General features: G+C 33.3%; 1 long non-coding RNA gene across 1 annotated transcript; it reads right to left on the bottom strand.

Annotated features, from left to right (window-relative positions):
* Positions 1–16524: 16524 nt before the first annotated feature.
* Positions 16525–17585, bottom strand: LOC131599223 (uncharacterized). Its single transcript, XR_009282644.1, has 2 exons — positions 17361–17585; positions 16525–17267 (listed from the first exon to the last, which is right to left on the bottom strand). It is a non-coding gene; the product is annotated as an uncharacterized LOC131599223 (long non-coding RNA).
* Positions 17586–27350: the final 9765 nt, after the last annotated feature.

Below are 27350 nucleotides of genomic sequence, written 5' to 3' on the forward strand. Positions count from 1 at the left end.
AACAAGAACAAGAACAAGACTATAAGAATCATACATCCAAGATAAATTAGATTCACCCCCTTACCTTGCTATAGCAACGATCGGAACTCGAATCGGTCGAGAATCCACCAATCTCCACTTTTTCCTCCTCTTTTCCTTCTTCTCCTTTCTCTCTTCTTTCCTTCTCTTCTTTTTCTTTCCATTCTCTTTCCTTTCTCACAATATTTCTTTCTTATAAAGAAAATATCTATCCCGCGGAAATGACCAAAATGCCCCTACGCTCAAATATCGTTCAAACGCCCCAAAACGCGGAATATTACCTTAATGATATTTCTAGTACCAAAAATATGAAAACCTTCAATTAAATATTAGTCCGCCATCCCGAACTAATACCGACTGAAACGACTCCAAAAACGGTAAAATTCCAATAAATGTCACAAACGTTCAAATCAACTATATACTTATTTTCCGGGCGTTACAACTCTCCCCCACTTAGAAGATTTCCGTCCTCGGAAATATCCCAAACACAAACAAACTTGGATACGCTCTCGCCTCCGACTAACCAACTATCAAGCCACGAAAGCAACGGCACAATCAGCACCAACAACGAATCACTCTTGCTAAAAGCAAAACAACCAAAACACAACAACGACAACGAGATGCAATGCCCATACAATGCACTCATTGACTAACACCAAAACACAAGAATTAATCAAGACACAGACAACAACCCGGTCGCACAACATCCAAATAACCATGCCAAGACATAGCAGTCAAACATGTAACCAAAACATCTGGTGGTCTTATAATTCCTACCACATCCACTGTCCACAATTTGAACTTTAACAATTCATACACATACGAACCGTGTCATTTCACGCTTCCGATGCGCACTCTGATTTCCCACAACAAACAGATTTACCAATTTCATAACCAACTTCCAGCTCTTTTCTAGTATTCACCAGAAACTCATTGTTCTCTCTTAACATACTCAACCTCTTAATCTGCCGTGTCAGCTTGCACACCAGACAAAAGTCTTTGTATTATCCAATCAAAGACAAAAAGCTAATCCAAACACATCCTTGTTTCACAACACAAGCCCTCATAGATCCTTAAGTGACCAAACCGTCCTCTCAGTCTGACCATCCGTTTGAGGATGATACGCCAAACTCAAACGCAACTTCGTACCCAAAGTACTTTGTGAACCCTATCAAAATTTCAGAAATAAACCTCGGATCTCAATCTGAACAATACCTTCCGAAACACCATGCAAACAAACAATCCAACAAACATCTTTATCAACATACCACTCGCCAGTACTTCCATCAGTTAATCCATTCAAATCCGATTCCTGACCTTTTCTAATCTCATCAAGAATACCTTAAGTAAGCTTCCACATATAAAGCTCAACACTTGAAGAAGTCACTTTACGAACCAAAATCAAATCTCACAACTGTTCAACAATCACAATACTCGAATCATCCACATAGACATATGCAATGGTTTCTCATATTCAACTCGTTCTGATCAAACGAATGCTTCAAACTCTTGTAGTCACTTACACACACAAATCTCGATCCGAATAATTAGTGCCTTCAAATTTCCCAAACAGAAATAACAACTGCCAACTCTAAATCTTGTGACAGATAAATCCTTTCAAAAATCTTAACTCGCATAAAAGCATAAACCACCACTTACCCCTTGAACATTCACTTCACTCAACCAAAAACTCACATAAGGAAACTTAGCAAACAACTTCTTCCTCCCAACACGGATAAAACAATTCTCAAGTACTTAGCATGACCATCTTCACACTGATGATACCCATACCTCAAATCAAACTTGCAAAACAAACAAGCTCAAACCAATTTGATCCATCAAAATATCAATCCTCAAAAGTGGATACTTTTCCTTAATTGTCACTTTTCTCAATTGTCTAAAATCGACACAAAGCCTCATATAACCTTCCTTCTTAACCAACAAAACACATGCACCTTACGGCGACACACTCGAACGAACAAACCTCTTCTCAAGAAAATCCTTAAGTTGACTCCTCAACTCTTTCAACTCAAAAGATGGCATCCGATACGGAACCCTCGACACAACAATATTTCTAGGAACTAAATCCGTCAAAACAGAACTCCAAGACAAAATTCCTCTTTTTGACGATGAATCAATGAAACCTTCAAGAAACACTTATACAAATGCGCAACTATCCGCAATTCCCACAATTGCTCTTTCTCAAGGACATCCAAAGTCGTCGACAACATAAACAACGTCGTACCACCTTGCACCGACTCATTCACTTCCAATATTATCAAACTAGCCAGATAAGCCTATCACATCCAATACGATTCCGTCTACTATCAACAAGAGATTAAGGGTGATCAAGTCCTCAATTTGTCAATAGGTAGCCGATAATCATAATAGAGTATAAACTATCAGTACTAACATTGATAATATTCTTTTCCAACTTTTGCTCATAGCATAGAAGCACTATGATTCCATAATTCATAAATCTCTCAAGATCATCTGAACCAGCTAACACCGACGTCCGGTAGCTACGTACCAAAACACTTCTAACAAATCCTAAGAATAAAATTCCTGAGATTCTACTCAACTCTTCATACTCCTAATTCTCACTCGAGTTCCAAAACGTTTCTAACAACGTCAACTCACACAAGGCTACTCAAACAACAACTTCATAGTCCATCAGTAGCGTTAGAGCATCACAACTCTCTAAATTCCATTCCTTAGAATTAACCAACATCTACTCCGTGACACTCCAACTTGATTAACAACCAAAGTCTTAAGTCCAAGTCGCCTTCACTTCAGAAAACAACAAAGTCCAACAACACTAGTACTGCTGCCCTCAGTAGCATACTAACATCTTGCAACTGAAACATATCCGAGAAGCATATCTTCTCCCCCACTTAGCTTCAAACCATTCCTGCACACAACCGACTAGAGGCACAACAAGTACTGACAGTGCTCCACACACTTATCCCGTACTGAGGAATTAAACAACATTAGACAACACTGGCCGGACAGACCGACCTGCTCTGATACCACTAATGTAACACCCCAATTCTACCCAAAGCATTTAGGCAAGAAAATATCAGAGTATTTAAAATTTCATACAACACAATTAGGATGTTACACTAAGTAACCAAACAAACACCTAGAAAATAAACGGACATCAACGATGCCAAAAGCATACACACCTGCCAATAAAATGATACATAACACACGGAAGATATGAACATATATATATATATACATATATCTCTCACTCTCAAAGAGGAGTTTTCCAAAATAAAGTGTTTACAATACACATCAACACATTATCACATATACATGTTCAAAGAGTCATATATAAATAAATAACAACAGACTCCCGACTCCCCGGTGTTACGTATCAGAGCAACTGACAAGACCGACTGGAGAACTACCTCTTCCAAAAGACTTCCAAAGCGGCTAATCTGCAGGATGCCACTCAAGCATCAAATCACCAGAAGGGTGAGAATATAATTCATAATGAAAGCATGACAATTATAGTAATGCCAACAAGTATCATCAAGAATCATACAACAAAGTAATCCACTCATTCAACCACAATCAATATATAAGTAATTTGACACATGAATGATAACATAAATTATAAAGACAGACAATGATGAATGAGACTCGACTATGCATATGCATGTGGTACCAAATCCGGAGTAAAACTCCCTTGTCATTATGACAAATACACCTTTGCCGAGCATTATGCTGGGACTTCTTTCCCTAAGGAAAATACACCTTTGTCGAGCATCAAGCTACGACTAAACGTCATCGAGCATTTAGCCCCCACTGATGACCTCTTGCCACTAGGGCAAATACACCTTTTTACCGAGCATTAAGCCCCCACTGGTAATAATTGCCAATACAGGCCACCTGCTAATAGCATTCCGCCATTAACGTAATGAAATGTTATGCTGTGCAAATATATGACTCTATTACACGACAACAACATCATCAACAATATAACACGGTCACATACCCACGTTACACCGTTTATATTCTATCCAAAAGGATACATCACCAATTAATAACATCGTTATCAATCACATCACACCATAATTACCACACAGGCATTAATAAGCACACAGCACACATTCACCGTCAAAACATACTAGCCACATCGGCATAAATGATCGCATAATTGCATCACGTCAAATTAATATTGGACATTGGCCCACAACTCCATCAATACATCATTCTCATAACAACAATTACTTGCCATAAGGCCACACAACATGTTAACAACAAACAACCAAACATCGTCACATATCAAGAATGAACATTCATTAATACATAACACATATGAACATGATCTCATGTTATCGATAATTAATCACATACCTCATACCAATACGATAACATTCACACAACACATCATCATGATTTATCATGTACTAGTTCACAAAACCATTTATGAAGATCAACCAACCACTACTACATCCTACATCATTAACAATTGCGACCAAGCACTATGATTATTTACCAAACATATCGCGCATATAAACAATTATGTGTTTTCATCAACAACACCTCATAAACAATTCATAACAAGCTAACCAAGCCTATGCTATCATATAAAACATCCAACTAGCTTCCTAACACTTCGAACGGCGTACGAAACGGAGCTACGGATCAAAAGTTACAAGGTTTCAAAGTTTGGATAATTGAACACACTACACAACTCATCACTTGATCCTAATAAAAATAATGGGATACTACATACTATGAATCATTTAATTAGATAATAGTATAGTTCATTGCGTTAGCTTTCCAACGCTTCGAACGGCGACAAAATCGGAGTTACGGTTCAAGAGTTACGAAGTTTTGGAAAAACCGAAAATGCTGTTGGCCGCTCAGCGGGCTCAGTGGGCCGCTAAGCGGAAATTCCAGAAACGGACCAACGAAAACTCCGCTCAGCGAACCTGAGGCCGCTTAGCGGACCTGAGAAAAACCAGAAAAATCCCAACACGAACAGAACTGTCTCAAGCCCCTTATACCCACCAAAACTACTCCAAAACATCATTATAACACCAATACAACACATACATACCATATAAACAACATAACATCCAAATTTCATGGTTGATTCATTAATATTTCTCAAAACCTAACTTTTTCTCCAACTTCAATCAAGCCATAGAAATGGAAAACAAACATGATCAATCACCATAACACAACAAGGATATCATTTAATCATCATACAATCATTCTCAAACAAAGTTAAATCAAACAAAGACCACACAAGAAAATTGTGGAAATTGGAACAAGAAGAACAAGAACAAGAACAAGACTATAAGAATCATACATCCAAGATAAATTAGATTCACCCCCTTACCTTGCTATAGCAACGATCGGAACTCGAATCGGTCGAGAATCCACCAATCTCCACTTTTTCCTCCTCTTTTCCTTCTTCTCCTTTCTCTCTTCTTTCCTTCTCTTCTTTTTCTTTCCATTCTCTTTCCTTTCTCACAATATTTCTTTCTTATAAAGAAAATATCTATCCCGCGGAAATGACCAAAATGCCCCTACGCTCAAATATCGTTCAAACGCCCCAAAACGCGGAATATTACCTTAATGATATTTCTAGTACCAAAAATATGAAAACCTTCAATTAAATATTAGTCCGCCATCCCGAACTAATACCGACTGAAACGACTCCAAAAACGGTAAAATTCCAATAAATGTCACAAACGTTCAAATCAACTATATACTTATTTTCCGGGCGTTACACTAAACATCTAGGTACTAATTCTTCAATTTATTAATTAATCTACTACCAACAATTCTTATCATTCTAATTCCAATTCTACTATTCGTTAATTCTATTATTAATTCCAATTATGCTACTAATTCAGTCTGCTACATATATCATCGTTATTGCTACTGCTATTTCTTCTTCACACCAATTCCATCTTTATACAACTTAATCCATTAACTACATATCTCATCACTAAGAATCATCACTATAATTTCTACTAATTATATTAATCAATTCCAACAGTATAATATTCTAATTAATTTAAACCAATTTCTTCACTAATAATAATTATAATTCTTCTCAAGTTAATCCTACTAAGGCTTGATCCCAACAACCAACATAAAACATCAACAGCCAGAAATCAAAACATATTTATAAAACTCGTATAGCACGCGCCGCGAATCTCTCTTTGCGCCGCGAACACCACAGAAACCTTTAGTTCGCGCCGCGTCGAAACCTTGGCGCTTACATGCGCTGATAGCATCTTCCAACAAAATTAAAACTCAATTTTCTTCCTTCGATTCCAGTACAATTCAATTTCGACCATAACAAGAACATAGCAATATTATAGTTATACTCCACCAACATCTAGCAATTTTCTACAACTAATTCCTCAATAATAATAATTATAAACCCTAGGTTAATTTCCCACAATCATTGATTGAACTTTTATAACCTTATTCACCGACGTCAATCAATTTTAACATTCAATAATACAATCACAACACACAAAACAAAGGCAATCATACAACCATAACCCCCACATATCATTCATCATAATCCCGTTTATAGAGCTAGAACCCCACCCTTACCTTGGATATGAGATTGCTCTACTCTCCCGGTTGCCATAGCTTATGCCGCCGCTTCCAACTTTTCTCCGAAAATCTTTTCTAACAACGTGCAGAGACGCACCAAAAACCCGTTCGGAAATCGCTTTGTCAGACAGACTTAAAATCATCAAAACGAAAATCGCTCCGGTCAAAAGTTACCTCTACGAGTCTGGAACGTTGTGTCCAAGAACCGCGACGATCCAACGGTTGGATTGGGAGAAACGTCCGTTTTACTAAGGTGTCTCACTGCAGAAACTTGCTGCGAAAATTGGACTTCCTCTAGCTTTTCTCTTCCGCCATGGCTCTCTTCTTCACCTCTCCTCTTTCTCCAACTTTTCTTCTTTCTCCACGTCTATTGAGACCTAACTTCTCTTCTTATTTCCTTTATTTTATTATAATAATTATTATAATTATAATCTTCATTTGGGCTTACTAATTAACACCCCCATGATTACTATCACCAACGCAACGTCTAAGCCCACTTAAATAAAACACTCTCATGATCCATAAATTTAATTCTATTATTATTTCTCTCCACCAAACTGACTAACTACCGACTATAAAATAAATCGTCCGAACCACCAACTCAACATATTCAATATCATTCTCTACGGCTTAAATCAACTTAAATTAATAATAGTCCATTATAGTAATATTATCTCTAATATTATTCTCCGATTAAACCGACTAATTTCTCGATCATTAATTTATCCGCCCAACACAACACATAATTCCAATTACGCCTCTTATAATAATGCCAATAATTCTAACTTCGACTAATTCCAACAAATAATTTCCTTATACAATTTAATTAAATAAATAATTAAATTCTGGGTGTTACAATCAGGATTCTAGGAGTATAGTTAGGAATCCTGGGAGACTCGGGCAGAGAGGTATTTTTGGGCGACAAAGGTGTACGGTGGGCAGAGGATCTTACGCTCCCCGATGGGGGAGTAGAGGAGATAACTTACTGCTGGCACAGATGTAAGTCTGACAGAGGATGGTGATGGTATGTTGTCCTCGGGTCAGATGGAGGTGTGTCCTCGACAGGGGGCAGAAGGAAAGGGGATTCCTTTGCCCTTAGACGATTGGGCTAATGCTATTGGGTCGTTTTTGGCACAAAAGTGGATTGGGTCATGCCTAGCCATTGGGATAATCCATAACAAGCCTCAAGGGAGCTTTGAAGCTCATCTTTGCTCAATATCGAAAGGTACTTCGACTCTTCCTTGGATCAAGAAGAATGTCTTGTAATCATTCTTCTTCTCTTCCTTGAATGCAGCCTTCTGAATCTCTATAGCTTATGCCCTAAGTGGCGTAACTCCATTCTTGGTCACCTAAAAAACGTCTTGATACCCAAACAAAAATTTCCTTTATTTAGAACACTTTTCATAATACTTAGAATCAAGAATCAGTAGGTTGGTGGAACTCTATAATTGGAAACGGTATTTGTAACACCCCAAATCTACCCAGCAATTTAAATAACGATTAGAGTAATTAAAGATACGAAAACACAACATAATACACCGAAGCTCATATAATGGATACGTAACAATAGTCATGGGGGAATACAAAGTACCATCACAACTATGCGAAACATTGCATAATGTAGCAGCGGAACACATAAATCATAACATCTCAACGTAAAGAGAACTTGCCAACATGGCATCCATGAAATATCATGTCATCATACTAGTTAATATCAAAATCCAACAAATAGAAGGTATCATAAAGCGACACAAACGGAGAAACCCCCCAGGTGCTACATATCAGAGCATAAGACACACTGATGCGAACAATAAGCTAACGTCTACTCGTCATCAGTACCTGCAAGTTACCACCGAAGAGGTAACATACAACAGAAGGGGTGAGATATCATTCACGATAAAGAAACGTATGATAATACTTATAGCAGAAAAATAAGAATCATACACATTCGCCACTTCTCAACATATGCATTTTTACGACAATCATATATATTATCAATTATCCAAGCTATATAGTATTCAAGTAACATAGCATTCAAACATCATTCACATCATATAACAAATGCAACATGTTCATCATTGCATAATACCAAAATATGACTCAATATGTAACTCGACATAATGCACATGCATGTGGTACCATTTGGAGTAAAACTCCCACTTCGTTTTTGATTAGGGCCACTTCGCATTTGCCATTTTCAGGCCATCGTCACATTTGCCTTTAAGGCCACTTCACATTTATGCAATGGATGAGACTCAATGATGCAACATCCATATTCACGCCATTCATCACATAACAACTAAACATCATCAATTCAATGTCGCGATTTAACGACAACCACAATATCATTACTGTTCATAGCAATGAATCACTTTGCAATCATGTCACTTGTCATTTCAAATTACAATAATATCACTTCACTTCACATAAAGCCATCAAGGAAGAAATACAATTTTCAAAACGTTGTCAAGGGCTATTAATTCATATATATATATATATATATATATATATCATCATATAGGAATTAATTTCAGCTTCACATAGGTTTAAACGACATATAAAACGGATCTACGAATCAAAATTTACGCATATTTGAGTTTTCCCAATTCTGCCTACAGTTCGTGCCGCCACCTTACAGTCGCGCCGCGAAACACAAGTCAGTAGCCAACGTTTCAAAACTGACTCAGTTCGCGCCGCTACCACATGTTCGCACCGCGAACACAGGTCAGAAGCGTTTTTCTGCACGAGTTCGGTATAACCCCCTTCTCATCCCAACACCCAAATCCATGTTCCAGCTCAAAATTGCACACGAAATTCACATAGATATCATATATACAACTCATATGTACCACTAGATTCATCAAAACCTCATTAATCATGCAAATCTATGAATTTCACCTAAATCCCAAAAGTTAGGTTTTCACATTCTTTCCACCAAACATGCTATAATTCAAAACCCACACATAGAATCATGGTAAGAAGCATTATAACATATCATTTCCATCAATACATACAACATTACCCAATTGATTTCACCAAAAACCTAACATTTATCAAGAAAATGATTCAATACATATAACCCCTAAATTCCACCATAAACTATCATCATACATCCCTTTAGAATGAAAGAACCCCACCCTAACCTTGGTTGAATTAGAGGAACTTCTAAATCTTCAATGGGTTCTCCTAGCTTTTCCTCTTCCTCCTTTCTCTTCTCCCTTTCTCTTATTTCCCAAATAACCTCTAGTTCTCATAAAACCCTAGTTTTGTTAAACTCTTACTATTTTATTATTACTAATGGGCTATAATTAACACCCCACTCTTACTAACACCAACTTAGGCCCAAATGCCAATTGTTTTACTAACTTAAGTTATTTACTAACAACATTAGCATAAAAAGTCAATTAATCACGTAATCACTTAATTCACATATAATCACACAAATAATACGAAAATTTACCAAACACACAATTTAATAAATAAAGCGATTAAAAACAGGGCGTTACAGTATTCATCTTTGCAACAGATTATGGATCAGAACCAAGGCTCTTGATGCCAAATGTTGGAACATACACAAACTAAATTGGTGAAATAATAGAGAAAATGTGATAATTTGAGAAGATGTAGTGTGTGTGTGTGTATGTGTGTGTGTGTGAGAGAGAGAGAGAGAGAGAGAGAGAGAGAGAGAGAGAGAGAGAGAGAGAGAGAGAGAGAGAGAGAGAGAGAGAGAGAGAGAGAGAGAGAAAATATGTAACAAATGACATTAACATTCAATGTTACGACTGAGGGATTTATATACAAGTTGAGCAAAACAAGTAGGAACTAAAAACAACTTAAAAATGAGCTAAAAAAAAATCCAAAACACAAGTTCGTAATCGATTACGCCAGATGTTATAACTGATTACGTCTTCGATAAATCCAATAAATAAAAAATTGTGCTATAACCAGTTACGCCAAAACCAATAACCGATTATAGATATGATAATTTCAATTTCCAACTTTCAAAAATACTTATTTTTTAAGCTGTTTCCACGAGAATGGTCCCAGAAACTTGCATTTGAATAATTATATACTTCCCACATATTTAACTCACATTATGGCACTGATATTACATTTCTGATGATAGTTTCGCTCGTACGAACTACTATTTCTCTATGTTTAAAATGATTTTGGCTATTATGAGGTTTAATACGCAAACAAGCTATAGTATTATTTTTCGTCTTTATCATGTGATTCTCCCAATAATAATAATAATAATAATAATAATAATAATAATAATAATAATAATAATAATAATAATAATAATAATAATAATAATAATAATAATAATAATAATAATAATAATAATAATAATAATAATAATAATAATAATAATAATAATAATAATAATAATAATAATAATAATAATAATAATAATAATAATAATAATAATAATAATAATAATAATAATAATAATAATAATAATAATAATAATAATAATAATAATAATAATAATAATAATAATAATAATAATAATAATAATAATAATAATAATAATAATAATAATAATAATAATAATAATAATAATAATAATAATAATAATAATAATAATAATAATAATAATAATAATAATAATAATAATAATAATAATAATAATAATAATAATAATAATAATAATAATAATAATAATAATAATAATAATAATAATAATAATAATAATAATAATAATAATAATAATAATAATAATAATAATAATAATAATAATAATAATAATAATAATAATAATAATAATAATAATAATAATAATAATAATAATAATAATAATAATAATAATAATAATAATAATAATAATAATAATAATAATAATAATAATAATAATAATAATAATAATAATAATAATAATAATAATAATAATAATAATAATAATAATAATAATAATAATAATAATAATAATAATAATAATAATAATAATAATAATAATAATAATAATAATAATAATAATAATAATAATAATAATAATAATAATAATAATAATAATAATAATAATAATAATAATAATAATAATAATAATAATAATAATAATAATAATAATAATAATAATAATAATAATAATAATAATAATAATAATAATAATAATAATAATAATAATAATAATAATAATAATAATAATAATAATAATAATAATAATAATAATAATAATAATAATAATAATAATAATAATAATAATAATAATAATAATAATAATAATAATAATAATAATAATAATAATAATAATAATAATAATAATAATAATAATAATAATAATAATAATAATAATAATAATAATAATAATAATAATAATAATAATAATAATAATAATAATAATAATAATAATATAATAATAATAATAATAATAAATAATAATAATAATAATAATAATAATAATAATGATAATAATAATAATAATAATAATAATAATAATAATAATAATAATAATAATAATAATAATAATAATAATAATAATAATAATAATAATAATAATAATAATAATAATAATAATAATAATAATAATAATAATAATAATAATAATAATAATAATAATAATAATAGTAATAAGAGTTAAAAGGTAGTGCACTGACACTGTAAAACTATTTTACACTGTCATCCAATAGAGAGTCATGAATGTGTCATGTCATTAAAGTTTTTTTAAAATAAAAGAATGTTTTAATTGGATGCATGGTGGTGATTGGTTGACAGTGTAAAAATATTTTACACTGTCAGTGCATGATCCCTTTTCTCTAATAATAATAATAATAATAATAATAATAATAATAATAATAATAATAATAATAATAATAATATCCCATTTATAATTAGATTAAGCATGTTTTTATTTACTATAAAATCATCAAATTTTATTTTTGGTCGCTATTAAAAAAATATATTTTTTCGTGCCCACAAAATTATTATGGACGTAGTTTTAGTCCCTACTGTTAAACTAATTTATATTATTGAATGATTATTTTACATACATGTTTAGAACGGTATAAAAATTTCTCCAAAAAAAATTCAAAATTTGATTCTTAGTCAAAATTTGCATTGCTTTTATTATTATCTTTTGAAATTTAAAAAATTCATATATAATTCTTCTCATTTTAAAAAATTCTATAATTTATAAAGAAACATTTTTTTAATATGGGTCATGCTAAATGTGTCCTTAGGGCACATGTTAAGAGCTAAATGTAGAAATTTTTTCTAAAAAATTGTGCATTGTTTTCATAAAAAGTTTATAATTAATGTGTTTATTACATTTTCCAATATAAATTTACTATATTTAGGTTTCTTAATGTTAGGAAACATGGCATCCATGGAAAGAGAGAAAGAAAAGCTTCAACTCTATATATTGATCAAAACTGAATATTACAAAATGAGTGTAAAGTATCCTTCTAGTGAGGTGATTACAACTTTATATACTCCTTTCTCAATAGGACTAATATGTAACTACCTATATATCTAATACCCTCCCGCAAGCTGGAAGGTATACACAATACCTCCTGCTTGAGATGAATAAAAGAAACCAAAGTAAAAAAAATACAATGATAAACACCGAAATATATCGGCTAAAACAAAGCTATAACAAAGGAACAAATTTGCAGCAATGGAAATGCATAACACTTAGAAGTCTTCGACCTGCTCTTGGGCCTCATCAATCTGCTTCCAGTGTCTCCATAACATTCACTTTAAAAGAAAGTCAAGAGGAAACTCCATACTTGGGAGTAACTTTCCAAATGCCATATGAGGCAACAAGAGTTTAACCATCAAGCAGAAACCACAACTCAAGGTTTAACCACTCGGAGGAATAACAATCAAACGCTTAACCATCAAGCATAAGCCGTAACTCAAGACTTAAACACTTAACACTTGGGGGAAGCAAAAGAAACTTAGCCACCATAGGGATAAGCTAACACCAACAAATCCAATTAAGGAACAAAGCTTAATCATCAAGAGTACTCAATCACTCAAGACAAAAGCAACATATCAATGCTTAACCATTCATGAATGAATCAACCTTAACCATCATGAACAGAAGCAACAACAAAGCCAAAATAAGGCTAAACACCAAAAATCAAAAGCTTCCAATAATGAGACAAGATAATATGCAAAGAAACAGGCCTGCAGCTGATGTAACATAAAAGAATCTGCCAAATGAAACAGAAGAAAATCGAAGAAGGTTCCAAGGTGAACAGCTTTAAAACAACAGTGCATATTCCAAAGTCCAAACAAATTCCATATCATAACAACAAACATACTCATCAAGAAGCACAAAATTTGCAAGTCTTAGCCAATCTACTACATCACAACAACCATCATATAATTCCAACAAATATTGTCTTCAATCTTCATTCTTGTGGAGAAACGAGTTGATGTGCAACCAACAACATTAGCTATAAACCAATCTAGCAGAAGAACCATATGAGCATTCGAATTACATACACATCGTTAAGCTTTGACTCACAACATCGATTAGGATCAAAACAAGATAAGCACCAATGCTGAAAATTGGTTCAGCAAGACCAAAACCAACTATATCTGCCCCCACATGTATCAAAGCCATAGTCCAAAGTGCACATTAAATCACCAATGAAATTTCACTCCACATTAAACCACCAATTAAATCCCACTCCAACTTGACAAAATTCACAAACGGAGTTAATAATTTCACACATCAAAACAATATTTGAATTCTAAAGCCAACACGTCCATGCACCTTGTTCTCATTCCGTTGATTAATGAACTCCAACAAATATCAACAATTTCCATTATGAGTGTCTCCCAAATTAATTTCAAACCCTTCAATGAACACTTTTAAAAAAAAATTGGGAGCATTATTGTGACTCAGTAAAATGTCCAAATTACAGAACCTAAAACATGTCAAAACTGAAAAACCGCGACAATGATCCATCAATCCAAACTTGAACAGGACACAGATATCCTAGCTGTAACTTGCAGCTCAATAATTGCCAATAGTGTGAAGTACCAATTAGCTCTATCAAGGATAATAGCACTGTAAGCCATAAACAACACCAAGCTCCAAGCAATTTGCACATTCTTACAACAAACAGCTTGTAAGCAATGTAATGACTAAGGAACTTGTACAAAACTGAACCAAATATGTGGCCAAACATTACTCCAAAGATGCAGAAGAAAATTAGGTAAGTAAATCAAGAGCAGCCAAACATGTTAAGATTCCAAAGGCAAAGAGAAACATGATATGTACAATCTTTCAACTTCAAACAGCATCCAAATTCCAAGAATAACCAACCTTATTCATAAGCTAGAAGATAATGATCATAATCCAAACCTTTAATGTTTTGCGCAAGGAGAAATTTGAACACCTTTAGTAGTTGCAAGAAGAATCAGATATGAATTGCAGAATGCGAAATGAAATTCATTGATGTTGCATACTCGATAGGCTTGCAAAATACAAATCTTAGAACAATCACGTCAAAGCCGTCGAACTTTAATCATTAGGAAACTTCAAATCGCAACACCGAAAAGTCGATGCTGTCATCAAACCGCAACATCGAAAAGCAAGATTCAAATCGAAAACTTCCAACAGACCTGCAATCTTGAATCTCAAACAGAGACGTCGATATCGCAAAACAGAATTGCAAGAATCACAAAATGGAATTGTGAAAAATCACAGATTATATTTTATATGTCAGATGAAAGAGGAACTCATCGAATACAATTGAACTTGGAAAATTGGAAACCCTAAGATTTGGTAGTAATAAGAAGGGGAAATCGAAAGAGGAAAAATGAAATTGTAAATCAGAAGAAAACGCCAAATCAAACCGAATCAGATTCAAGATTCAATGCAAAATAAAAAAAACTTGTGGAAAAACAGAATCGGATATAGACGAAGATCTCAAACGATCAAATGAAGAAATCACAACAAAAAAACGGAATCAAAAAACAAGAAGTAAGGAAGATGAAATCGAACGATGAGAAAATTGGACTTTCTCAAGAAAAATGCAGCGGAAAAGATCTTCAAGGTGGATACCAATGTTGCTCTGATACCATGTTAGGAAACATGGCATCCATGGAAAGAGAGAAAGAAAAGCTTCAACTCTATATATTGATCAAAACTGAATATTACAAAATGAGTGTAAAGTATCCTTCTAGTGAGGTGATTACAACTTTATATACTCCTTTCTCAATAGGACTAATATGTAACTACCTATATATCTAATACTTAACATGTGCCCCAAGGGCACATGTTAGCTTTATCCTTTTAATATTTATATACGTATGAAAAAAATTATTTAAAAATTTAAGTATAATTAAATAATTTTAAAAAATAATAAGGACTAAAACTGCATACATATAAATTTTATAGAATCAAAATATGTCATTTTTATAAGAATTAAAAATGAAATTTAAAATATTTATAAGAACAAAAACATATTTAACCCTTTATAATATTCACGTATCCTTCAATTTTACCAAAACTTGTTTTCAAGTATTCATATTTAATGGTTTTAATAGTATTTTAAATATATGCTACTAAATTATTAAACTTACATCGCAAATATAAATCTTTTGTTAAATGTAAAATTATAAATTATAATCAATATAGACTCATCATCAAAAAAAAAAATTCAATATAGACCGGCCTAATCAATTTAAAAACTCTGTTTTAATTTTTAAAATAAGTTTAATTTTTTTTTAAAATTTAATAATTAAAAACAACATAAAAAATTGTATATTAATTAAATAAAATACTAAAAAATTAAAATACTATTTAAATTATAAATTATTTTATATAAATTTTAAATTTTTCCTATTTTTTTAAATTTTGTTTAATTATAAAAAAAGTAGACCCCCTAAAATTTGAGGCTGGCGTTGTAATGCTACGTGCACAATCATGTGTTATTTATAAGACAAAAATGCAATAATACTTCCAATCCATTATATAATAGTAGTACGCTTTTGGTACATCTATAAAATGAAAGATTACAACGATAAAAACATAAATAGGACATAAATCATAAAAGTATAGCCATTATCACATGCTAATAAAACTATAAACTTAAATATTACATGATATTATTTTGACAAAATTGTTCCTGCAATTCATTAACTTAATTTTAGATGACAGTTTAACTTTTTTATTATTTTTTGTCTGATTTGAACATTTATGTTTTAAAATTTAACTCTATTATTCTTTTTTAATTAAAAATAATTTAAAATCCAAAATATTCATCAAAAAACTTATATTTTCATTTAAAAACTAAAAAAATAGAAAAAGTTGTAGGTTTAGATGTAGAAGATGATAAGAAATAATAAAGATGAAAAGAGATTTGGTGCATTGTGGCCATGCATTTAGGAGAAAAAGAGGTGGGAAAATTAAAATTTGAATGAATGAATTTTTTTTTTGAGTTTTATGAATTTTTTTATGTGAATCTGATGAAATTTTTTTATATATATAAAAAAGATAGTAGAGTTAGCATTTTAGAACATAAATTATCCAAAAAAAATTAAAGAATTGCAAAAACAATTTTACCTATTATTTTTAACTTAATATTTTATGAGTGAGGCACAGTAACAAAACACATGGCACTTGGGAACTCGAGGAGGGATACACATGAAAGTTGGACAATCCTCCTTAGATTGGCAGATAATATCTGCTGCTAAGTCAAATAAGAATTAAAGAGAAGTGTTACTAAAATGGAGTCAAAAACATTGAGAATAAAAAATATGAAAAGGTGAGAGAAAGTACTTACAACAGTTTGTTATATAAACAAATAAGGAAAGAAAGATCATCAAACCATAAACAAACATTGAAATTTTAGCCATGTTTTCTAGAAATAGAAAATGTTTGACTATATATTCAAAAACGAAATATTTGACAACCTTATATATTCAAAAATCTATGCTCGGTTAGCAAGAAACTAATCTTAAAATTACAATTATTATTAAATGACTCTTAGGAGTATTCTATGCTATATTTGTCTCTTTAGCTGATTGAATTAATAACTTGACCTTTCATTGTAATTTTTATTTCCCTTGTAGCCGTTCAAAAAAGTACATGGCAAAAGTCGGCTAATAGAATTATCAGGTTTGAATCTTGTCAAAATTAGTGGTAAAAATAATATGCATTGACAAGGTGGAAAAATATATTTATGAATTGACAGGATCAAAGTTACTATTAAAAAAATTTGATTTATAGAAGGTAAAATTCATCCGGACCCTACTACAAAATCTATATATTTTATAATAATATTTCTTATTACGGTCATGCAATTTATAATAATATTTCTTATTACGGTCATGCAAACGACCTAATATATTTATGTTTAAATAGTTTTTTTTCTCTATAAATTAACGAGTTTTTGAATTTGGTTTATAAATTATTTTTTTGGGGTTGAAGTCTTTGTATGTCCATTTTTTATTGGCGTTGATCCTTGTTGTCTATGTTCAGTTACAAAAACAATGATGTAGCGATGGTGCTGACGTGACAGCCATTTTCTGTCCACTAGACCAACTATTGAATTTGTTAACAAATTGCAACACAAACATATATTGCATAAATGCGTCAGTTATAAACTAAATTCATATCCATCTCAATCTCCATTTTCCTCACCTTCAAACTCATCTCCAACCTCTATTTTATCATGCATAAGTGAGAGAGTGAAAAACACTTAGAAAGGGGGGGGGGGGGGGGGGTTGAATAAAGGTTGTTTCTAAAAATGGCAGATAAGAATAATCACACAATTATTTTTATCCTGGTTAGTTGTTAATCAAACTACTCCAGTCCACCCCTTACAAAGTGATTTACCTCAACTGAGGATTTAATCCACTAATCAGCCTTGATTACAATGGTATTCAACTTAGACAACTTCTAAGTCTTCTAGAGTATACAGATCACAACTTGATCACTCTAGGAATTTCCTTTTACAAATAGTAAACAGTATTACAAGAGTTTAATGTGCTTCTTAATAAGCTATAATCACAAAGTGATTTTTCTCTCAAGATTAAGTTCTAACACTCACTAAGATATTACAAGATTTGTGAGGTTGAAGATGAAGTTTCTTTGCTGTTTGTGTGATAGCTTTGTGAATCAATTTTGCAGCGTAAGTTCACTCAGCATGTGTTGTAACGTTTTCAACAACATAACTTCTCTTTTATATGGCAGTGAGAAATGTGACCGTTGAATAGCATTAAATGCTTTACGTGAATAGTACACTGCTGCATTTAATGTTTCACTCTTTTGTCAACTACCTCGAACCTTGTTTCAACTACTCTTGCTGACTTTGCCTTTTGTAGCTTCTAACGTTCCTTTTGTCAGTCAGACAGATTTGACGTTGTAGCTTTTTCATCTTGTACTTGCTTCTGGACTCAGACTATTAGAATGACGTTTGACTTCAGTCATCAGACTTTGGAAGTTCTTTGTAGCGTGATACCATCAGATCTTTAGAGCCTTGCTTCTGATTTCCATCTTCTGATGCCTTCCAGATCATGTTCTGATTTCCTCAAGACCATCTTCTGATGTCTTCCAGACCATATTCAGATGAAGCCATCCAGATATTTTGGGTCAGAGCTTCTGAATGATGATTTAGTGCATACTCTTTTAGACTTTTCCTAAAATGGAAAACGTGAATAATTAGAGTACCACATTGTCTTATACAAAATTCATATATAATGTTATCATCAAAACTAGAAATATTGATCAGAACATTTCATGTTCTAACAGTCTCCCCCTTTTTGATGATGACAAAAACATACAGAATTGATATGAATTTGTATCCAGAATAACAGATGAAAAAGATAATACACAAATATAGCATAAAAGCATATTAATCAGAGTGTGTGAATATGTCTCCCCCTGAGATTAACAATCTCCCCCTGAAATTAATACTAGAAGAATTTACAAATAAAAGACTTCCTTGAGTATTTTCCATTTCAGAAGAGACTTTCACATTGAGCTTTATCTTTAGATGATTCAGAGCTTTCTTTCAGAGCTTCCATTGGACAGCTTCAAAGCTTTGTATTTTTCTTTAGAACACTTAGCTTATCAGAGCATCAAAGTAGATTGCTTCAGATATTTGCAATTTCTTGTATCAGAGCATTAAACTTTTTTTGCTTCAAAACTTTGGAAGATTTTCTCAAGATACGTTTCTCCCCTTTTTGAACTTTTTCAGATTATCTATCACATTCCTGCAAAACTATCAGAGACGAAAACTTGCAATTTTTGTTAGGAATGTTGAGGCTTAAGCCCAGAAAGTGATATAATAAATCAATTCAAATAGTACGTTTCTCCCCCTTTTGTCCTAACATCAAAAAGCATATATAAAAGATTCAGATGAAAGACACACAAAAGATGAAGGAAGAAATTTCATTGATAAATCAGAGGGAAGTACAAAGCAGATGCAAACAAGAAAAGAAGACTACTAAAGACACAAGATACAGACTAAGAAAGTTTAGAGGCTAAGAGGTCTAGGATGTTCTTGATCTCAGCGATATCTTCTGCTTGCTTCTTAGAACTTTCTTCTGAATTCTGCATCCAAGTCTTTAACTCTTGATTTGTATCCTCTTGCTTGGCCAGACGATCAAACACAGCCTCTTGATTCTTCTGAAGTTCCTTCAGAGTGTTCCATACTTCAGAAGTAGAGGAACTAGCAACAGAAGAAGTAGGTGCTTGAACCATAGGTTGACCAACTGGGTTATCGTCAAACCATGAGAACAAAGTCTCCATATCACCAGTCAGAACAGCAAACTCCTTAGCCTTGGGAGCAAAAGGAAATTGCTGTGGCTTCCAGACCACCATGGGCAGAGGATTATCCAAATCCATATCATCAGCCTCTAGCTCCATCTCATCAACTTCAGATGCAGCAGCACCAGAAGTTTTAGCCTGCAGAGTTTTCCATTTCTTGATTTCCTGCAGAGTCTTCCAATGACCATAGTCCAGAGCTAGACCAGCTGGACCAGGAGCTTCAGAGACAGATTTTATGAAGATCCAGAACTTCAGCTTGCAGCTCTTTGGTGAAGACATCCCCGAGCTTTCCAACAGCCACATAATCCAGCTTATTATCATGGGCAGCCTTCAGAATTTCCAACCTGTTATGTACCCTGTAGTTAAGTACCTGAAAACGAGTATCAACAGAGGGTAGAGGTAGAGAGGGTCTGATAATAGTTATTGGCTCTTCGGGGTTGGAGATGAGATATGGTTCATATGGTCTGTCAGGAAGAAGATATGAGATGGGTGCAGATTCTGCTTCATGATCAGAGTCAATAATGACAACTAGGGGATCAAAAGTAGGATCTTGGTTGCGAGGGTGGTGAAGGAGAGAAGATTCAGGGGATGAAGATTCAGTGAAATTACAGAAGACAAGAATGTCAACTGTTGGTGGAGGGTCAAATATTGGGGAGATTGGTTGAGGGATAGAGGATGTTGGTTGAGGTTGGGGAGCAGAGGATTGAGGTTGAGAAGTGGAGAAGATATTTTCAGATGGAATTATTGGGAAAATAACAGTGAGAGGTAGGGGGTTCATAATTTGTGGTTCAGATGAAGTGGTTGTTTTCCTTTTAAGATGGTGGAGGAAGATGGAATTTCAGAAGATGGTGGTTTTTGCAGAGGGGGAAGGACAGAATCAGAGTGTAGACTAGAAGTATCTACATTATCTATGTCATCTATTAACTTCTTAAGTTCTTCAGATGATCTAGGGATTTTAAGTGAAAGAGGATTTGTTGTTGATACTTGTTCAGAACTATTAGCAGGTACAGAATCAGAAATAGAAATACCTGAAGGTTTCTTCTGCTTCTTAGCTTTCTTGGTAGAAGGACCATCTCCAATAGTCTTTCTCTTCTTCTTCTCCTTCTTCTTCTACCTCTTGTTTAATTCATCCAGAGAGGGAAGGTTTCTGCCACATAGCCAAGCTGGATCAAATTCTGAGTTGTCTCTTAGACAAGACTCCAGATAGAAGAGGACAGAGTCTGGATGTTTTTCCTTGAAGAACAGCTGGAAGTCAACAACTGGATTTCTTCTGGACAAAATATCACTGACCACTGTTGGAGGAAAAAGAACCTTTTCAATCAATTTCATTCTCCTCAGACTATGGGCAGTCAGAGTACTCCCACAAATAGTTGTCAGATCTTGAATTGTGCCAGCTTCTTTCAGAGCATCTATCAGACCACTCTTTGTCAGAATGTTTGATATCAGCCTTCCCATAGAAATGGTGTTCTTCTTAATCTTGGGGTATTTTATCCTTTATGCCTCTCTTGATTCCTTCACATGATTCCATAGATGATGGAACAAAGTGTGGGGTAAATCAATTCTCATACCCTTCCCAATGCAATACAGAAGAAACTGCTGGTCTTAATTTATGTAGGTTGCAGAGACAGATGATTTTGTGTGGTTGATTGATCCCATAATGATCTTTGCCCAAACTTTGTATGGAGGCTTCAGATCCTTGATGTTTGGTGATCCTTTACCAGATGTAAAGATTTCTGGGTAAACTGTTTCCTAGTCGGTTCTTCCAGGAATAGCGCCAATTACTCCACCCAAACCTTGGAGATTCATTAACTTCCTTATGAGATTCTCAGTAATTGAAATCTCTTGCCCTAAGACGAAGGAGATGATAGCTTTGGGGGTTAGGGTAACATGAATCCAAAATTCCTTTACTAAATCTGGGTAAACTAGTCCAATGAGACGATCAAAGTAGTTTGCCCAGCCTTGAACTAACATGTTCGTCTTGATGTTGAAGTTGTGTGCTTGAAGATTGTTGAAATCTACCATGAGTTCACAAGGAACTCCTAAATCTACAAACGGAATTAGACACGTTCTTGTTGGTTCTATGAATGCTGGTTTCTCTTGTTGTTGAGAAGAAGCAGGTTGCTGTTGTTGTTGTTGCTAAGATGCAGAAGGGTTTGATGAAGATGAAGCCATTGAAGAAGAGAAATTTAGAATTTTGGGTTGCTTAGGTTTAGGGTTTTGGTAGAGACGAAATAGAGATAAAAAATGCATAAACAAAGAGGATTATGAAGGAGTGAAAAGAGAGAAAATGAGGATGAAATGAGTTTATATAGACACGGATATGAAAATGCAATGCAATGAAGTTCTGAATGCAACATTTACAGAATATGAATCAATTATAATTAATGCTGAAAGACGTTAGTGGAGGATAGCGTGAGATTTGAAAAGATTTTGCACAGTTACCTAGGGCGGCGTCTCATCAACTGCACGCATGCTTGTCCCTTCAGAATGAGTGAACACGTGGTCATCATCTTGGGGTAGCTGGTGACAGCTGTTTTGCTTTAACAGAAGTTCTGAGTCATACTTAGGCACATGAAACGTTAGTGATAACAGTTTCAGAGTATCCATATGAACACGTACAATTAGAACATCTGATAGGTAAAATAAGAAAATAAATAAAGCATAATCTTCAGACTAATCCAAATATCCGATCATCACAAAACTTCATTTTTGGCATAAATCCATACTGATGTTCTTTATAATGAACTTAAACATATCTTCAGCATGGGGTTTTGTAAGGATATCAGCCCATTGATGGTCTATATCTATAAAGTTTATAGAAAGAACACCCTTCTGAACATAGTCCCTAATAAAGTGATGCTTAATCTCTATATGTTTAGCTTTAGAATGTAAAATAGGATTTTTAGATAAACAAATAGCAGAAGTGTTATCACAGAATATAGGAATGTTACTCTCATATATCTGATAGTCTTCTAGCTGACTTTTCATCCAGAGCATCTGTGTACTACATCCAGCAACAGCTACATATTCTGATTCTGTTGTAGAGAGTGCAATTGTTGCTTGCTTCTTGCTGTACCAGGAGATCAGGTTACTTCCCAGAAACTGACAGCTTCCAGAAGTACTTTTCCTTTCAACTCTATCTCCAGCGTAATCAACATCACAATATCCTACTAATTTGTATTCTTCAGATCTTTTGTAGACTAAACCAACATTAGTAGTACCTTTCAGATACCTAAGAATTCTCTTAACAACAGTTAAATGAGATTCTCTGGGATCTGATTGGAATCTAGCACACAAGCAAACACTGAATAAAATATCAGGTCTAGAGGCAGTCAGATAGAGAAGAGATCCTATCATACCTCTATAGATCTTCTGATCTACCTTCTTTCTCACCTCATCCTTACCTAAAATGCAAGTTGGATGCTTTGGAGTTTTTGCTTCTTTACTTTCAGATAGTCTGAACTTCTTCAGAAGTTCTTTGACATACTTAGTCTGATGAACATAGGTTCCTTCAGAAGTTTGGTTGATCTGAATGCCTAGGAAATATTTGAGTTCTCCCATCATGCTCATCTTAAATTCTGCATGCATAGACTTAGCAAATTCTTTTCCAAGTGTAGCATTAGATGTTCCAAAAATAATATCATCAACATAAATTTGACAAATTAAAATATCCTTTTTACAGGTTTTACAGAAGAGAGTGTTTCACCCCAAAATTTTCCCTCTTTATTTGAACTATAAGTTATCAAAGACTTTTATTTCGTCGTTCAAAAAGGGGAAGAAAAATAATAAAGATTTTCTTATACGTGGTACACGCAATCGTTAATTCAACTGAGATTCATTGGATTTCATGTCAAGGTGTTCTTATGTGCTTCAATTACTATCTTCTTCAAGGATTCCTTAAGGCGTTATTGTTATGTTGGATTGGAGTTCGAATGCGAATTATGGCATAAAGAAGTGAAACGACAATCAAGGTTGTTGTTCGTAGCTTTTAATGCAAGTAATTTGGTTCATCGATTGAGTTATGATCTCGTTGAAGTAAAGTTCATTCAAGTGAGGTTTTGGGTTCGTTATAATTCAAAGATTGGATTGAGATTCTTTAAGATGAGCTGAGATGGAAGATTAATTCATTTTGGTTTGATTGGTATGCAATCTACAAGATCAAAAATTCATTATAATGTTCATTCAAAATTCATTACAAACATCCAAATATCACAAATAAAAATTCTCAAATGTCCATTACACCATTCAAAGGTCCAAGCCCATTACAAAAATTACAATAAAAAAATCATAAACTCATCCAAAATCTTGACGCTTCCATATCATTCTTGGGGTTTTGTTCATAACTTTTTCCTACCATGAGGATTCAAGCTCCCAAATGTCCTGCTTCCATCTTCAAATTTCAACTAATAAAACCGCTGCTTGCAACAATCAAAATAGAACCGAGCTTCAATCACAAAATCGAACCGGTTCACGGAAATAACACTCAAACCTGCACCATACAAAAAGGAATCAGAAAAGACTCACACGGAAGAGAAACTCAGAACGGTGTAACAAACTTTCTCCCTAAATCCATAACCTCTCGACGCTTCAATCCTCATCAGGAATCACCTTCGATCTCCAACCATCCTCTCTTGAATTTTTCCTGCTTCATCTTCTTCACCAATCACTAGAAACATCTCTGCATCTTCATCACCAATTGCAATCAACAAATTCAAATGGACGCTCCTTCGTTCAGATTTAAACCATGATCGGTCACCATTTCTATTAAGTTATGTCTTTCATCCAACACAAATTCATCATCTCGGTAACACATTCGGTTGTTTTATTGCTTTTTAAGTTAAGTTTATCATATTTAGTAATTTATAGTATTGCATTGCTTTTGGTTTAAAGTTTATGTCAAAAGATCCTCTTTATGCCTTTGTTTGGTAGTGTTCGTGTTGTAGGTTGATGCGTGTGATCAGAGGAATTAATGACAGGACTTAGGGGACTCGGTAGGCTGAAAGATGGGAATTGTTGAAGATTCAGGAGGTCAACACGGGCACCCGTGTACATCAACACGGCCCGTGTTGAAAGCTTCAGTAAAGGAGTGAACGAGCTGAAAACAGAGAATCAACACGGGCACCCGTGTTAATCAACACGGCCCGTGTTGATGGGCCTGGGCAGAATTTCAACCTTACGTCAGTCAGTGAATCAACACGGGCACCCGTGTTAATCAACACGGCCCGTGTAGATGAATGCGGACAGAAACTTCACTTTTTAATCTGTTTAAATTGTCTGGTCATGAAGGGCACTTTAAACTTTTTACTGAGACTGATTCTAATACTATTTAAACAAAGTTTGTGTAAGGAGAAAAGGACTTTTTGACAGATTAGAGAAAAAGATATAAGAGAGGATTGGAGAAAGCAATGGTTTGGGAGAGAAGAAGATCTTCATGAACGGAAGCAATTGAAGATTCAATCTCCTCCAATTTCTTGTAATGTCTTTATTCATTATTATGTTTTCTTTTAATACTATGAGTAGCTAAACCCCCCAATGCAAGGGGGTGGCTTTGATTTCACTTTGTAATGACTCTGAGTTTGCAATTGCAATAACAATCATGTTTTTCATTGTTGATTTATTCTCTTGATGTTTCTAATGCTTTTCCTTTCAGACAAATCGGAATTGATTTATGATTATCGTTTAGGTTGGATCACCATTGATAATGCTTTCACGAGAATATGCTATAATTGATATTACCTAGGACTAGGATTACCTTATAGTAACCGGATATTCTTGATAACTTAATTGCTTGATTTCATTGTAAATCTCTAAGGACTTAGGGTTTAGGATGAAGGATCAAAGGTTTTTTCACTAAGTACTTAGGATCAAACAACCGGTAATTGATTATTGAAAATAAGTTGTTGCAATAGAAATTTCAGAGTTGTTACATTGTCAATCATCCATTATCCCTAGCATGTTACTCGTATTTGTTAAAAAGCCAATTTCATTCACTGCTATTTTGTTTTTCGCTAAGTGATATTCACCAAACCAAACCCAATTGAAGTTTTTGTTTAATTGAAACTTGAATTGAACTCATTATTCCTGCGCAGTCCCTGAGATCGATATTCGGGGAATTTTCCCTATTATTACAAGAGGCAAAATAGTACACTTGCTATTTTACCGATCAAGTTTTTAGCGCTGTTGCCGGGGACTTCCATAATATTGAGTTTAAGTTGAGTTCAATTAGAATTTTGTTGTTCTGCGACTAAAATTTTATTTTCTGCACTTTTTAATTTTTTTTATAATTCTAATATTTGCCTAATCTGTGTATGTGTTTACGGTGATTTCCGGTAAACAACCGCTAGTCCTCCAAACTATAAAATATACTTTGGTTACTCGCAGGATCGACTAGATTGATCCTAGGACATAGTCAAACAAATGTCTTTTGAAATGATTCGATTCATGTTTGCCTGTTCTGACTTCGAGAAAACTTGTTCTGTGATTCGATCTTATGAATGTTCACTTGAAACAATACTGGTTATACAAGTTAATATAACTTTCGAAGAAACATAAATAAAAGCATGTAAATTGCAGAAAAAGTAAAGTGCAGAAATATAACATGCAATAATGTAAAATGCAGGACTGTAAAGTGCTTCGAAATGAAAGTTTAGACGCAATGAAAGAAATGCAGGAATATAAATAACGGAAAGCAAATGAAAGCAGTAATAATGAAAAGATACTTGAATAAAGGAAAATACAAATGTATTTCAATTGATGTTGGTGTCATACGTACATTTATCAGCGAACTCGTTCTCTAAACACTTGATACTTGAGTGATTTGTGAGTGATTTGTACAAAATGAACACACGGAATCCTAATATTAAGACCCTTATTTATACTAAATTCGACCCTAACGGCCCTACACTAATCTAATGCCACGTAGCCCATAAGAATTCATGGGATGCCATCTGTCCTCGTGCGGTTACACAAACTACTTCGAAATTCATATCATCCCGCCTGA

The sequence above is a fragment of the Vicia villosa genome, linkage group LG4 (genome assembly GCF_029867415.1).
Source record: "Vicia villosa cultivar HV-30 ecotype Madison, WI linkage group LG4, Vvil1.0, whole genome shotgun sequence".
Taxonomy (NCBI): Eukaryota; Viridiplantae; Streptophyta; class Magnoliopsida; order Fabales; family Fabaceae; genus Vicia; species Vicia villosa.